This window comes from Stenella coeruleoalba, assembly GCF_951394435.1.
Source record: "Stenella coeruleoalba genome assembly, chromosome: 1".
In the NCBI taxonomy this organism is placed as follows: domain Eukaryota; kingdom Metazoa; phylum Chordata; class Mammalia; order Artiodactyla; family Delphinidae; genus Stenella; species Stenella coeruleoalba.
This window is the reverse complement of record NC_137169.1, coordinates 30,887,177-30,903,912: the sequence shown is the minus strand read 5'-3', so window position 1 is coordinate 30,903,912 and position 16,736 is coordinate 30,887,177.

Sequence of the window (16,736 nt, the reverse complement as noted above, 5' to 3'; positions counted from 1 at the left end):
GTGTGTGTGTGAGAGAGAGAGAGAGAGAGAGAGAGAGAGAAGCAACTTGGGGCTTCGGGCTTCTGCGCCACCTAGGGAATATAAAATCAGACCTATCCGTGACAGTCATCTGGGATTTTGAATTCTTGCAGACAACTTGAAATTTTTTTCCATCCATAGCCCTAGCAATTTGCCTGATGCTTCCTTGGGCTGATGGAAAAAGTTTTTCTTGACCCTTTGTGAGAGCTTTATGCTCTCCACCTGCACAGACTGGAGGCCACAGTATTGCCCTGTGAGTATTAAAATCCCAGCCCGCAAGTTCAAGGTTCAAGACCCCTGTGGGCCACCATAGTATCAGTTTCTGCTTCCAGCTTCAGCTTTGAGGTCCCTTGTTGTATCTGACCTCTGGGAATTCCAATTCTTTCTTTTAAACTTGACTAGCATTTGTAATCTTGATCTTGTGCTTTGGTTAGCATTTCTATGTGGCTTGGGAGGTAGGAGGCCCTTTTGTGTCAGCTCTGTTCACTGCATTGCTGGAAGTCCAGGGCCCACAATGGGACCCCAGGACGTGGCATCTTGTCTGGTTGCTCCTTCCCGTGAGTTCTTTTCGTGTTCTGCTTCTGGCTCCTGGGCTCTTGTTCTGTCAGCCCTGGATGCCTTTCTCCAGGTCATAGAAGGATGGAATCTGTGAAAGTGCTGTGCACAGCACCCAGCACAGAGGCTGCCCCAAAAAAGTGTGTGCTGATTTAGGACCTGAAAAACAGACATTAAGAGAAGTGTTTAAACTCTTCTGCAGGTTGGCACTAACCCTTTAATCAATATGAACGGTGGATTATTTTCAAACCTATGGGATTATGTTACCAACCGGGCATCTGTGTAGCATCAGCCATGGGCATCTAGAACCTCTGCATTGGGGGATGGGGGGATGGAGGGTGTGGAAACAGGGAAGAAAACCTGAACAAGGCCCGTCCAAGGGTGGGGAAATTAACTCCCTTCTGGACGTGCCCTCCAGGAATCATAACACACAGGCCAGAGGGAAAGCGGTTTGGTGTGACCAGCAGAGTCTTCTAAGAGCTCTGATTTGGGGTTTGACCCATGGCCAGTTAGGCTTCTGGGCCAGAGTCTTTCCTATCATAAAAGATTTTGCAGAGCAAGGTTTAGGGTGATCTGTGTAAGTGGAGAAGAACCTGTAGAGATTGGGAAGAGTCCAACAGGCAGAAACTCAAGACGGGGCTCCATCCCAGGGACCTGGAGGGAGAGGACAGCTCAGTGGGCCCCTGGGAGCCTGCCACAGGCCACGCTGAGAACCGCACAACTCCTTGCATCTTCTATCCACTGGTGGGAGGGGTGGGTGGGGCTCCTGGTACCCAGCCAGGCAGTTCCCCAGGGTCTACCAGTGGGAGGGCTCAGGGCAAAATGTGTGAGTGATGCGGGTGGAAAGTGCCGATGTATTTGGACAATGTCACTTGCTCAGGACCCAGTGGAGCAGATTCCATAAAGCGCTGGATCATCTTGAGGAGGTGGGGTTGAATTACCAGTCACAGAACAGTGTTATTCTCTTCTATTCAGTAGCGGACTACTTTCTGACAAGGCTGGAGCAGAGATCCAGCAAAGGTGTCAGTTTTTGTCAGAAGAGTCAGTCTTGGAGGACGAAAGACATTTGCGGGATCCAGGGGGTGCTTTAGGCAGTTTGTCAAAAGTTATCCTAATATTAACTGCCAAACTTCCCACAGATTTGATCCAAGGGTATCTGGCCTCCTGATCGAAAGGGGCAGCCAAGAGCAGCTCAGGACACAGAGGGCAGAAAGGGATCACTGGTCCATGAACCCAGGTGCGGAAAGATGGGGAAGCATGTAAGCAGACATCTGGACAGTGTGCGACTGAGGAGGCAGCACCCCAAGTGCCTTTGGGGACTCTCAGATTGCCTTCCTTCTACACAATGATGCCACCTTGGAAGGCCTGGGGGTGATGCTGGGCCAGGAGGATGCTAAGAAAAGAGACCCATGGTCTTTACTGGTAGTAGCCTATCCCATAACACAAAGGAGGAGACAAGGGCTCGCTGTGATTCCTGGAACCTCGAGCATCCCCCTTCCCACTCCAGGGGAAGCTATCCAGTCCCCAAGTTGGGCAATTTCCACAAGGCCCTTCCTCTATCTTTTCTTTTCTTTTCCTTTTCTGGATAATCTGGAATAGTTTTTCTCAACCGGGGGCAGTCTTGTCCCACCAGGGGACATTTGACAATGTCTGGAGACATTTAGTTGTCACACTAGTGGGGGTGGGAGGGGTGGGTAGTGCATCTATGGGCCAGGGATGTTGCTAAACATTCTACAAGGCACAGGAGACCCCCCGCACAGCAAAGAACTATCTATCCTAAAATGTCAGCAGTGCTGAGGTTGAAAAACTGCGATCTAGAATCATCTCACCGAGTTTTTTTTTTTTCAAAGACAAGTGCCAAGCTCCAGGCTACGTTTGCTTTCAGCCCAGCCAATGCCATGTCTCCAAGGCAAGAAGTCCTGGGTATTTTCTTAGAAGTGGTGAGGAAAAATTCCAGGGAATAAAATACTCATAGTTCTCTGATTCTCCTACATCAGGAAAACAAAATGTAAATTTAATTTTCAGTCCATTATTCTGCCACAACTTCAACCTGCCAAGGTCTGAGATGCCTGAGGACTCCCAACTCCAAAGTTTCACTTTTCTTCCTTTTTTCTTCCCACTTTCAGCTTCGTGCATCCGTGTGGGGGTGCAAGTCCAAAGTGTGGAAGTGGATGAGATCACTCCCAGAGCATTCTCCCTGCAGAGAGGGGGAGTAGAATAGCAAGGACAAGACACGAAGGAATGCAAACAAAAAGTGAGGGGCAAAAGAGAGGCAGGAGAGGATGACACTCCACTGGGGAGAAGGGCAAGGAGCCGTGAGGGGGGGCAGCAGGAGGATTTCATTCAAACGTATCATATATTTTAGAGCACTGACTCTGCGCCAGGCCCCGTGCTGAAATTCAGAGATGCCGGTGTGAGTTGAGGAAACGAGAGACCTCTTCATTCACTCCTTCATCCATTGCAGCTATTTATCGAGTGTCTATTATGTGTCAAATACTGCTCTGGATACTGGAGTCGGTAGTCATCAAACCAGTCCCCCAGCTTGCATGAGGAAGACACGGAAAAAAGGTGAAGAAATGTTGCCAAAGAGACTAATCGGGATGAGAATTGCAAAAAGGCTATTCAATCTGCCTTCCATGTGGGACCACAGAGAGCCGTTATGGGGGATGCATGCCTGCCAAACCTGGTGGCAAATGGCCCATCTCAGGGGCCCAGGGCAGAGATAGGGGGAAGCCTGGCACGCAGTAGTCCTCACCAAACGTTGGACCAACCAGCCAGTTTCTGGGTCACCGCCTAGAAATAGTCCCAATCTCCTTCCCCGGTGATTTATTGAAGCTGCTCTTACTGCCTCTGTGCTTTTTCTGCAAAGTTTTGTGGAAAGCAGGAAAGAAAAAGTGCCGGAGTCCTAGATTCAGAAAGGGGGAAGGAGGTATTTATTATTCCTTTAGTATAAGACAAGGCACAGCACCAGGAAAGGAATAATCAAAGTTGACAGCTCAGAGGAGATGACAGGAAATGGTTTGGAGGAGTCTCCTTTGGTCACGAATGCTAAGAGAATTTGTGCCAAACCAGGGAGTTAACTGTGAGAGATTTTGCCTCAAAAACATGTCTAATTTCATTTTTTAAACCCTGCTAGTAGAGGTGAAGCGGGCTTGTATTTGTGGATTATACCACCCCGGGAGGGCTTCATAATAGACATAAAAATAAATGAGTTATGACAGTCACTTCCTGAAGTCGGCAATGCTTGTTCTCACTGGAGATCCGGTGGCCATCAGAGTTGCAGTGAAAGAAGTTTCTGAAAGCCTTTGTGTGAGTGTGTTTTAGGGCCTGGAATCAGAGACTGTGGCAGAAAGTCCATGGTGATGCTAAGACCTCCAAATACGATGAGAACGAGAGTTGTTCCTTAAGGGCTTGTCCGGAAAAAAAAATAAAAGCGGATCTGGATTCCAAACCCTGATGAGACTTGACAGTCACACCAAATCTGGAGCTAGGAGATCTGTGTCTGTTCCCATGTGACCACACTTGACCTCTCAGACCTTCTGCAAAACCAGGGGATGGGACCCATGATCTGTGAGGATCTGATCTTGTTGTGCCCGTCCAGCACCCATTGTCCATTTGTCTGGTAACGGTGTGTCCATTCCCTCGGGCCACCCCATCGCCCGTCACGGACACCGTTCGTGAGCTTGGCAGTCAGTTCTCCTCACCTCCCCTGACCGAGGGGGCTCATCTCTGCTCCCCGTCTTCTCTGAAGCCTGGTTCTCCACCCTTTCCTTCAATCCTGTACACGTTCCCATTCCTTTTATTGAATTTTCTTTTTGCTTCCATTAGCAAGCATTGTTTCTGTTGCTTGCAACTGATGCATCCTAATGTTATATGGCCCTTTGAACTTTGAACTTTGGGGGGAATAGTCCCACCTCGCAGCATTGTTATAGAGATGAAATGAAACAATGTGCATGAAGGCCCTGGCCCAGTGTCTGGCAGGGCAGGTGCCCAGTCAATGTGAATTCCCTCTCCTTGCTTGTCTCCATGCCTTGTCCATGGGACATGCCATTGGTGGAGGATTTCCTCCACCATATCATTTTGTGAGAAGCTTTTGTAGGAATTAAACTGAGCAAGAGTTATGGTGGAGAATAAATGAGATCATTCATTTCTTCCTTTGGCAAATATTTAATGAGCACCTAATAAGTGCCAGGCCTTTCTAGGCACTGGAAATGCAGCAGTGAGTAAGACCAAGGTCCTGATCACAAGGAGTGTACATTGTAGTAGGAGAGGCAGGTAATAAACAAGTAGACAGATATTAGGTTTAAATGGGATAGTCAGGGAATGTGCCTCTCTGGGGATGACAGATGGGCAGAAATGATTGAAGCGAGGGAGGGAGACATGCCCATATCTAGGGGAGGAGCTTTCCAGGCAAGAGGGACAGCAAGTGCAAAGGCCCTGAGGTCAGGTGTGGCTGGACCACAGGAAACAGGGAGGAGAATAGTGGGAAAGGAGGCCAGAGAAGTAGCAAGACTCTACAGCCTCCCTGCCAAGTGGTCATTCCTGTCTTCACTTGCACACCTCAAGGGATGGGGAGCTTACTTCCACCCATATTAGGACAGGCTTGACTTTCAGTGTTTCTCCTTTACTGTGAACTTCCAACCATCAGCCCTATTTTGCCTCTTGAAGCCCCACAGAACCCATCTGCCCTTGTCTCTCTTGGCCAACTCCTTGGAGATCTGAAGATCTTAATCTTATTCCCTTGAGATGTTCCTCATAGGATGTCATTTGGAGTCTCTTTGGAATTCATCAGGACACTTCCCCCCTTGTCCTAGGCACAATACCTCTCTTAATTCTGCCTGAGATGACTTTGGTGTTTACGGCAGCCTGTTGCACACCTGTCGGTGTCCACCACACCAGGCTTTTCTTTCATGGAAGACGCTGTTCTCCCTTTGGCTCCTCTCCTATGCTGAGGCCACTGGCTTGAAATACAGGTGCAGGACATGACATTTACTTCTGTTAAATGTCCTCTTGTTGGATTAAGCCCACAGATCCAACAAGTAAGAACTTTTGAGATCCTGATTCCGTCACTCAGCAGATTTACTCTTTCTTCACTTATGTCACCCACAGGTCTCACCCCAAGCCCTCTGTGCGGGGTTCTGGCGAGGCACTGCAGATGCAGAGATTCCCTTGGGGAACCTACAACTGAGTTTGGTGGAGGATGTGAAAACAGGTAACTACTGCTCAGTGTGTAGGTTCTGTGGGAACCTGGTAGGCGTGGGAGTTGGGAAATGCCAGTGGAGGCTACATGGAGCAAGTACTTGTCAGGAGTCCAACTGGGAGGAAAGGCATTCCAGGAAGAAGGCACAGCAAATGCAAGGTCAAGGAGAAGGAAAATGAGTGCTGTGTTCGCAGAACCCTTGTGGCGTGGGGCGTCGAATGCACGTAGCTGCGTACGCAGAAGCTCCGTCTGGCTGGAACAAGTAGGTAAACAGAGCCTCCGTGCCTTGAGCGTTTCCCAAGGGCCAGCGGAATCCAGGGCATGCTAAAGTTTTCAGTGTAAACACACCCCGTGGGATTTCTGCAGGGGCACTTGTGGGCACACAGTACTCATTTAGCAGGGCCACCCTGTGAGCCCACCACAGATCAGGTGTTCCTCTCCGGGGGTGGTTTCCCTGTGAGTCCCATCAAGGCCAGGACTGGCTTGACCTCTGGGCTGGTGGGAGCTGGTCAGGACCATTCAGTTCTCACCCAACACCCTCCATGGTCTTGATCCAGACTTTCCCCAGTCCTTGCACCTTCCCTGTGGTGCTAGGCCTGTCCCTGTAAGATCCTTGAAATTCTGAGGGCCCAGAATGACTTATGTTCTGAATTTAGTACCTTAGCCCAGCAGCATTCTGTCTTGCAAAACTACCACTCTGCCAGCTTCACATGAAGGGCCCATTTAATATGCAGCTGAGAAACAGCAAGGAAGATAAGGTGGGAATGTTGAATATTCATTTTTGTGGTTAGAGGGTGTTTTTCCTGGATTCTGTATTCAAATTAGCATGGATCGTAACTTCCATTTCAACAACAAATACTTAAAGGAACACAGCAGGATAATCCCCCGTGTGTTCTCCTGAGATCTCCTCCAGAGTGACCTGCACCCTCAGAAAACCCCACCTCGAAGGCAGGGACCGTGGCTGATCACTTCTTGCACCCTCATGGGCCTAACGCAGCAGACGGGAGGAGGATGGACGACAGCTAAGCTGGTCTCTGGTTCTGGGGTCAGTGCTCACCGTCCCAAGATCTGCCAGTTGATCTATAGCCTTTGACAGGGTGATGGGCAGCCTGACCCCCAACTCAGCTTAGGAAGCAACTGGGCAGGGAGGTCAGCTGAAGATATCTGGGAACCGCTGCCCCTCAATCCCAGTGAAACTGGTGAAGCCCATTCTACTAGACCCGGAAACTGAGTCTGAGACCAGATAGCACTGATCAGCGATGAAAAGGTGAGCAGCAGTTTGCATTTCTATTATGATAAAACAGTTCTGCATCCATCTGTGCCTTTCCATCTCCCCTGACACCTCTTTGTTTAAGCCTGGATAGACACTCACCTCCTAACAACTTCCTGCTTTCACCCTCGCTCCTCTCCAATCTCTACCTGGTAGCCAGAGTGATTTTTGAGAGCGTAAATCGGATCATGTCACCTCTGCTCTTCTGCTTAAAAGCTTTCTGTGACTTCCGATTGAGCTTAGGATAAAATCCATGGCTTACACGGCCCTGTGGCATCAGGCTCCTGCCTGCCTCTCTGAACCCCTCTTTTTCCACTGTCCTCCCCATTCCCTGTGCTTCTGCTACCAAGTCCTAGAAGGTGCCAACTTCTTTTCTGCCTCAGGGCCTTTGCACTGGCTGTCTTCCCTCTTGGGACACGATTCCCAGCTCCTGTCCAGGTTAGCCCCATCTCGTCTTTCAGTTTCAATATCACTTCCTCTGAGAGGCTCTCCCAGATCTCCTCTCAGAGCCGGTTTCCCTCTATGAATCTGTTATAGCACTCTCTTCATTTTCTTTCTAACTTTCCTAGTCACAATCTATGGGTTGTTTACTTGTTATCTGTCTCCCTATGAAAAGGCAAATTCCTCTAGGGCAGGGATCCTCCTTGTCTTATTCATCACTGCATCCTCAAGGCGCAGCACGGTGCTCGGTAAATACGGACCAAATGAATCTACTGAGTGCCAACTATATGTCAGGCTCCTCATGCACTTTTTTCATTTAATCTTTACAGTCATGTCGTGGAGTTGGTCGACATTCCCTATCACAGAGAACTAAAGCAACTCTCACAACATCACACAGTGGCAGAACAAGACATTGAACCCAAATCTACCTGACCCCCACTGTTCACTTCTTTCCACAGTTGCCTCTGCACCCGAAGACCCAAGTACTGGTTTTGCTACTTACCACCTATGGGACATAGGGTAAGGCCCTAGCCCTTTGAACTTCCTTTCCCTCATCGGTAAAATGTGGGAATTAATAAAATATGCCTCTATAGTTTAGCTTGGACTCTGGAGCCAAATTATCAAGGTTCACCAACCAGCTACAATCTGTGTGACCCTGGATGAGTAACTCAACAGCTCTGTGCCTGATTCCCCCCACCCCCCGCACCGAGGGGCTTGTGGGATCTTTTTCCAGGGCAGAGATCGAACCCGGGCCTTCGGCAGTGAGAGCCTGGAGTCCTAACCACTGGCCCACCGTGGAATTCCCCTGAATTTTATAGTCTGTAAAATGGGCATAAGTGGAGATGTTGAGAGGATCACACCAGCAAATGTACATAAAATTTTTAGAATGCTGCCAAGCACTCACACAGTTGTCAAAGGGTTAGCTACGATTATCATCAGCGTCATTAGTTAGCATTTATGAACATTATTGCTTTCCAAACCACTTCCCATTTCGGCCTCACAAAAACCCTTGGCGGTAACCAGGAAAAGCTTTATTTTCCTATTTTATAGGCGAGCAAACTGAAGATCAGGAGGTCTTAGTCTCCCACCCAGCAGGCGGAAGCGCAGGACCAGAGCTGAGCCCAGCATCCTTTCCTCCGCGCCTCCGCGACTTTTCCTCTGACTTCATCCCGGGGCCCGCGCTCCCCCTTCTGCCCCACCTGCCTTGCTTCTGCTGATCTGTCTTTTGTTCCATTAGGCAGGGCCACGGCCCCGGCCCTCGCAGGCCTCGGTGCCCTTGGCTCACTCCGGCTGCCCCGCGCCTGCCCGCCCCCGCCCGGGAGGTGACTGCAAAGTGAATTAGCGCGCAGCCCAGGGCGCAGGGGCGCCGAGGTGCCCGGCAGCACCGCGGCGCAGCACTACCCGGCCTGCTATTTGCACAAAGTGCTCTCAGGCCCTCTTTACATTTGCACTTGCCGGTGGAGTTAGCGTTTCCGCCGAGTGGACTTCTCCAAAGGGCGCTCGCATCTTGTTTTTGAGGAACCGAGGCTGTTACTAACGCTCCCTCTGTCTGTCTCCCCGGCTTCTGGCTTCTCTGGTCCAGGCTGCCTCTCAGCGCCTGCCTCCTCCTCTCTGGCTCTCTCTTCATCCCGATCCTCTCTCCCTCTAGGTTCTTTGCATGTCTTCCTCCAATTCACTCCATCTCTTTCGTCCCTTTATCTCTGTCAGTTTCTGCCTCTCCCCATCCATCTCTCTCCCGAGTCCAGCTCTGCATCTTTCTCCCCATCTGTTTCTTCCCTCGAATCTCGCTCTCTTCCTCGTCTTGCTCTTCCTTCCTTGCTTCCTTCCTTCCTTGCTCTCTTCCTAGGTCTTCTCCTACCCCTCCCCACCTTGGTTTTCCCTCCCTGTCTCTCCCACCTCGTCTCCTTCAGCAGAAACAGTAAGGATGCAGGTCTCAGCCCATGTCTCACATTCCCATGACTGACGCCTCCATGGTGATTTGAACCTGATTCTTGGCCCCAGTGTACTTTCAGGCCCCTTCAGAGGGTCCCTGGGGCCCTAGGAGAGGGGAAGGGCTCTTGGATCCCACCTGGACCATGCCCCCATCATCCCTGTGTCTTTTGGGACAACCGGGGCAGGCTGAACATTCCAATGGCGTTAGCTCTGGGCACGAGCCCAGTTTGGTTTCTTTGCTCTCCTCAGCTCCGCTGGACTTCCTTCTCCCAGTCTTAGTGCTCCACCGCTGATCCAAAGCTGGCTGAAAATTCCTCCTGGCAAATTCTAGATCTTCCAGTCTCTATTAGCAGGTGGAAACTCTAAGCCAGAGCCGTTCACTTGATCTGCCAAGAAATACCATCCCCGCCCACCCTCAGAGTAGCCAGGTGGTCCTGGAACATCTGGAACTCGTGAGCTGGTGCTTTCTGGCAGGGAGCGGTCTGGGCTGGGGTTCCTTGGAGGGGTTTGAGGGATGGGACCCTGAGGTTCCTGCAGTGGCAGGCAGGCTGGGATGGGCTGGGTGTGGTCAAGGAGGCGCTCTCCAGCTGGACATCTACTATATCCATCGATTTTGGAGTAGCCCCCTGTCCATGGTGGACAAGGGGCCCTGTGGGGTAGCTGGAGTTCATGTTCCAGGTGCCCAAGGTGTCTCCAGCCCACGGTGCGGTTAAGATGGGGTCAGAGGGGTGGTGAAGCCCCATTGGTGACCCTGGTTCTCTGTTTCAAGTATATCTGGATATTTCTGTCCTCCCTTGACTGCTTTGTCCTTCTAGAGGCATCTGCACTCTCTGCAGCCTGACTGCTCTCACAGTGCATGGCTGGTCTGCAGAATAGAGTTGCATCATTTTGAAATGCTTGGTGTGAAAAAGTTCAACTAGATCCCGCACCCGTTTGCTTGAGCACAAGAAATTCCAACATTACTTTTGTCAATAAAGAAAAGACCTATTTGATTCTGTAGATATAATTTCAGTCGCTGTGTTGAATCCTTGTTTAAAATGGTTTTAAATATGTCATCACTCACATGTGAGAACAAACTTTCTTGTTGATGGTAACTGTCAAGAATTTGAAAAGATCCTCATTAAAAGTCTCGATTATTTGTGTGGAGTCATTTGATCAATTGTGTGTAATCATTTCCAGTTTTATACATGATATTGAAAAAATTTGTTTCTGGGAGCAAACTTAGATTTCTCATTAAGACATCTGAAAGGATTTAATTTGGAAATTATATACAAACTCAGTATTTACTGTCTTCCTTAGTACTTTGTATTTTATTTGTTCTTATCGTAATTATATTTTATAAAGAAAATGTAGTTCATTTTAGATGCCTCCCAATTCTGCATGAGATTTGCAGAGGAGCAGAGAATTGGACTTCCGTTGGGATAGTGGCAGCAAATGGGGAATTTCTGAGGACCCTGTCGCATCGGGGTCAGAGGGTTTTTTCCGGGACAGGAAGTCGTTTCGGTCATGAGCAACCTCAGCTTGGGGGGCCATCTCTGTTCTTCTCCTTCCCAGAATACAGCCCAAGAGAATGGATTCCCTGATTCTGCCCCAAGAATCTGGATTCCCAACCCAGTTCCAGACGCTGCCTGCGTCTCCGGCAGAAATGCACCTGCCTTCCGCCAGCACTGCTGCTGCAAGACAGTGGTTGACACGGGGCCGTGGCAGACACACCCCCTCACGCAGGATTTTCTCCTGGGAGGAACTTCCTTGGAGCCATCCTGAGCATTGCAGACTCCAGGCAGGAAATTCCCGTCCCCAAAACCTGCTTTCCTGGGGATCGAACCGCTCTGAGGCACGAAGAAACGTGGGTGCCTTGTCACCCCAGATGCCCGGTCTGATCCGTTAGCCAGGGAATTTTTATGCACGGGGATGGGGGGGGGGTGGGTGCTAGCTGCATGACCTTGACCTCGACCTCCTTTTTCTCTCTAGGCCCCAGTTTATTCATCTGTTACTAGGAGGTGTTAATACTTGCCTTGTAGGATTGTAAGGAGAAAATGAGGAAGTGTATGCAAAATTGCTTTGTAAAGTGCTGTATACGTGGGAGGGTTGTCATCATTGCTGTCAACAAAAACAGTACCACTATGACTCCTACTGAAGCAGGATGGTCATAACGAACTCTTTAGGAGCAATTCTACAGTTAGAAGCTTCTCTGGGGTTCCAGTGGCAATGGTTGGGTGGTTAGGGGGACTTGGCCGGCAGGGGATGACTTCTGCCCCAAGATTCAGCTCAAATTAGTCTCTGATAACACACTACAGCCCTGTTCTTTCATTCACTAAGCAAACATTGATTATTTATTTTAAAATAGCTTTTCTCTTTTTTCCCATTCTGAAAGTAATACATGCTTATTCTAGAACATTTAGAAAGACAGATATGCTGAAAGAAGAAAATAAGTTACCCCAAATCCTGCTGCCTGAATGAATGTCTTGGGCACACATACATCTCCCTACACGCTTTCAAATACGTTTTTAGGAAAATGTTATATCATATAATCCTTGCTGTCTTGTGATTGACTTGAAAAAAAATCTGATAATGGTTTGCGAACATTTACTAGGTCATAAACTATCTTTCTACAGCGTCATAAAGATCACTGGCTAGCTGTCCATAACATTAAACATTCAGTGGTGTCTACTGTGTGCAAAGCCCTGAGTGAGCTCCTTGCTGGGAGAGAGGGATGAGTAGAGCCGTTCTTGTCTGCCCTCTGGAAACTCATCATCCTGGAGAGGAAACCAGATCACCCCAGGGAGACAGGACCTGCTGAAATGCAAGACGGGAGGTGTTTAACTCTGCAGGAGGGAGAGGACATTTCCAAAAGAGGGAGCAGGGAAAGTATCCTGCAGGAGAGGACTGACCTAGAAGGGTGATCTGTATTTAGACATGTGAAAATGTGAAGGAATTCTGGGTGGCAAGAAGAACACGAGTTATGAGAGGGTGCGAACCCATGCATCTTCAGAAAAATGATAAAATCACGACATGTTCTCTGCGCTTTTGTGGAAGCTCGTAAAGAAGGTGGGCTTTTGCAACAGGATTGGCAAGCCCAAGCCCGTTATCCCACCAAAGGTTGGGGAGCGTTTACAGCGCGGTTATATCAGTGACCTTGAGGAAGTCATATAACCTCAAAAGGTTAAAGCAGGAAGGGCTCTGTGACCTCCTTCCAACTTTGCATTTATAGATAGAGAATTGAGGCCCAGAACAGAAGGTGACCTACCTGAAATGACACAGTAACTGTTGGAATTGATACCAGGAGCTGGTGGACTACTTCAAGTTCAAGGACCAGGTTGTTCACAAAAGTTCACCCAGTGCTTGGCACAGACCTGCACAGGAACCGCCCAGGACAGGTTCATTAAACTACACTGAGCTACCATGGTTCTGATAACCAGGCCAGCCTTCTAGCACTGTTTTGGGGAAGACCATGAGAGGGAATGAATATGCTATGCTTCCTAAGATGAACAATCAAGAGGAAAGTATTAATTCCTGCCCATCCCCCAACCCAGGAGGAGGGTTTCTATCTGAGTCAGGCTCTTTTGGTTAGAAGAAACAGAGATTCACTTAAATTGTCTCAAATAGAAGGGAGTTTACTGTAAAGATATGTAGAATTCTCTTGGAAATCCAAGGATGGGAACCATATGACAGTCAAGACTCCTGGGAATTGGAGCTGAGACCTGAAAATCTATTAGAGACCAAAGCAGCTCTATCTTCTCCCTGGACACCAACCCTTCAGGCTACAGATCCACCCACTTAAGCAGGCATCCAACCCATCCATCCACCCAGCCATCTACTCCACGATCCATCCAGCCATCTACTCCACGATCCATCCAGCCATCTACTCCACGATCCATCCAGCCATCTATCATCTAATCAAATGTTGCATGAGCTTCTGCCCTCTGGCGAGCCTCTGCCATGAGCTGTCACATACTCTGGTGGAGACAGAAATGAACAAGCACAGTCCTTGCTCTCAAGGAGCTCATAGTCGAACAGCAAATTGCTGTCATATTTATTCATTCCCTCACCCTTCAGTAACCGTTTCAGTGGGCTAGGATGGGACTGGCATTGGGGAGGCAGAGATGAATGAGGCACCCACGTCTCTCTCTAAGAACTCACAGTCCAGGGAGGGGCACCATGGATACAATCATAATACAATCTGATTGGTGCTAAAAGAGAAATTGATGCACTGATTCGTTGATATTCTGCCTTATTCTGTGAGAGAGGTAAGATTTAAAGATATGTAGATTAAAGACTCTGGGATGTATATCAATGCGGAACTATTTTGCGATTGTATTGTTGGGGTCATAGGGCCAGAGCATCTCCTTGTGGATGGGAGTGGGGTTTTCACAAAAGGAAATGAAAATGTCCATTGTCAGTCTTCTAAGAAAGATGTCATTCGTGCTGCAGAAAATGAGGACTTTGGCAAGCGGGCGTTAGGTGGGGACGAGGAAAAGACTTTCTGTCTGTGGTGCGAGCAGTGGCAATCCCTAGAACATTCACAGAGGTGGTGGCGTGGGTTTGAGGGTGGAAGGTGAGCTTCCGTGGACCCCATGGGAGCGGCCGAGAGAAAGACCTCCAGACTGTCCTGAAAGGGAGTCTGGGGAAGGTCTGGGTCTCTGCTGACTTCCTGTCTATGGTACTTTCTTCCCTCTAACGAGGTGACCATACAATTGATAGCCCACACTGGCACCATCGAGAGTGAAAGGGGTGCTATTAATAATTACGCTTAAGCTGCAAGAATAAATGGGAGCAGGGAGCCACCTGTTTATCATTAATCCTTCAGTAAAGTGTCTTTCAAAGTTATAGACTGGTCTGTCATGTGCGGACTTATAGGGAAGGGCCTGTGCTCATGCTTGAGGCCTATGCAGGTGTCTGAATCCTAAAAGAAATGATTGCCGTGGTCCGAGTGCCGGTTGGAAGAAGAATTTCCGGACACAAAGTATTTTATTTTATTTTATTTTATTTTATTTTATTTTTTGCGGTACACGGTCCTCTCACCGCTGTGGCCTCTCCTGTTGCGGAGCACAGGCTCCGGACGCGCAGGCTCAGCGGCCATGGCTCACGGGCCCAGCTGCTCCGCGGCATGTGGGATCTTCCCGGACCGGGGCACGAACCCGTGTCCCCTGCATCGGCAGGCAGACTCTCAACCACTGCGCCACCAGGGAAGCCCTAGACATGTAGTATTTTAGAAAAGAGTGAGCTTATTGAGAACAAAGAGCAGAGTTGGTGAGGGGCGCAGGAAATACAGTGGGCCAACTTCCTGATAGACCAGGGAGAGCTGACAATGAGCATGGGTTTCTTGCCTGTTTTTATAGCCAGGGAACCTGCAAGTCATCTGCTGACCGGGCAGAGTATGTATACTTTCAGTGTGTTGAGCAGGAGAAAAACGGGGCAAATGTCCTTCCTTATATGGGATGGGAAAGGGACAGGCATGCTGCTTGGGAGGGCGCTGGGACATTGCAATGGTCACATTGTGACAGAGTGATAGGAGTCCTGTAACTTTGTGTTCCGGCAATACTGGTCCTTTGGGTTTATCTTGTCCTTTGTCCTTGTAGCACACCACGGTGCTTTTGACCCCAAAATGTGAAAAGAGAACGGCAAGAGAAAAAATTGTCTATAGAAATTAAGTGTATAAAACATCAGGTCAACTTCGTTATTTGTTAACTGCTTTACATAAAAGCTGCTTTACAATTGAAACCCATTTACAGCTTCAATTCTCTCTTTTCTCCAGAATCCTCAAGAATGACTGCTGAAAAATCATAGCCAAACGTAAATCAGCTGCTCATGGCCAAATAATTTCAAAAGTCAAATTATAAAATATTTTTTCAAAATATTTTCACAGCAAGAAACTATGTTCACTGAAGTCTATGGGTGTGTTTTTATGTGAGGTGGGGCCTTCAAATGTCAGAGTATCCAAAATCAGAGTCTTTAAAAGATCCCCCAGCATAGGCAGGGCTGCTGTGGTGCACAGGAGCGTCATTTGTATGGCCTACGTGAACGGCACCATAGAGTTGTGCAGTGCACAGCCTGCACGACTGTACGAGGTGATCATGGACACAAGGTTGGGCAGAGGCCAAAGAGGGGTTAACAGTGGATGTGGGAAGTCTCCAGAGAGGACACTTGTGACGGGGAAGCAGAGCAGTGTTGAGGCAAGGAAGACAGAGCAAATACACTCAGCACGTAAGAGTCAAGTCTTGGTTCTCTGTTTGCTAACAGTCCAGCAGGGGAGACAGCCCTGCACACAAAGAACTGGGGTCAGTGGTGGTGGCTATGACAAAGGCTACAGCAGTGGCCAGAAAGAGTGCAATGGGGGACATGGGAAAGAGGGAGTAGGTAATCCCAAATGAAGGAATTGTGGAGGCTGTATGAATAACATTCAATTCGCCCTGAGCCTTAGAACAGAGCAAGGATTCATTCAGGCAGAGAACCAGGCGTGGCAAGCACAGGATACGGGGTGCACTGGGGGTCCCTGAGGGAACCTACCAGCCTGCTCCTCTGGCCCTTTCTCTGCCAAAAGATGTCAGCCATCAGATGCTGTTAAATTCCAGCTGGATAAAATCCGCTGGTCAGGAGAGTGGGGTGCGACTTGGCTGCAAGCAAAGGTGCTCAGATGGGTTCCCCCTTTTTCCTGACACCAGGCTTGGCAGAACCTGTGTCTGCAGGGGGCATCCTGGAACTGCCCCCTGCTTTTACTCCACTCCGGGGCCTCCTGGCCAAAGACGACTTTTTGTTTCTTTTTGTAAAACAGCTTCCTTGTTTGCTGTAAATCTGTAATACTGTTCCTGGTGGGGGAGGAAGTGTGCAGGTGACCTTTAGAAGCTATCCAGGGAGGACTGGTGTTTGAATGCAGGATTGCCCACCCAGCTTCAGAACCGGACAGGGCTAACCCCTCATCTCAGGGGTAAAGAAACTATTATGATTATCCCTTTTCTACCAACAAGGAAACTAAGACAAAGAAGTTAACTGCCTTGTCCATGGTCACCTAGAGATGATTGGAACCAGCGTCCTGATCCCCATCTATCAGGAATAGCAGTTGAGGTAACAATTGAGCTCGATTTTAACATTGAGAGGATGTAAACATACAAGGATAGGAAGAGAAAGATTCTGGGCTGAGGGGTCAGCTGAACAAAGGTGGGAAGCAGACGACAGTGGCGGCCATCCTGCATTGAAAAGATCTGACACTTTTTTAGCCGGGTGGGGTTTTTAAGTGCTTTGCTTGTATTAGTTCACCTACTCCTTACAATATTATCAAGTAGGTACGATGAATCCCATTTTATGGACGACGAACCTGAGGCA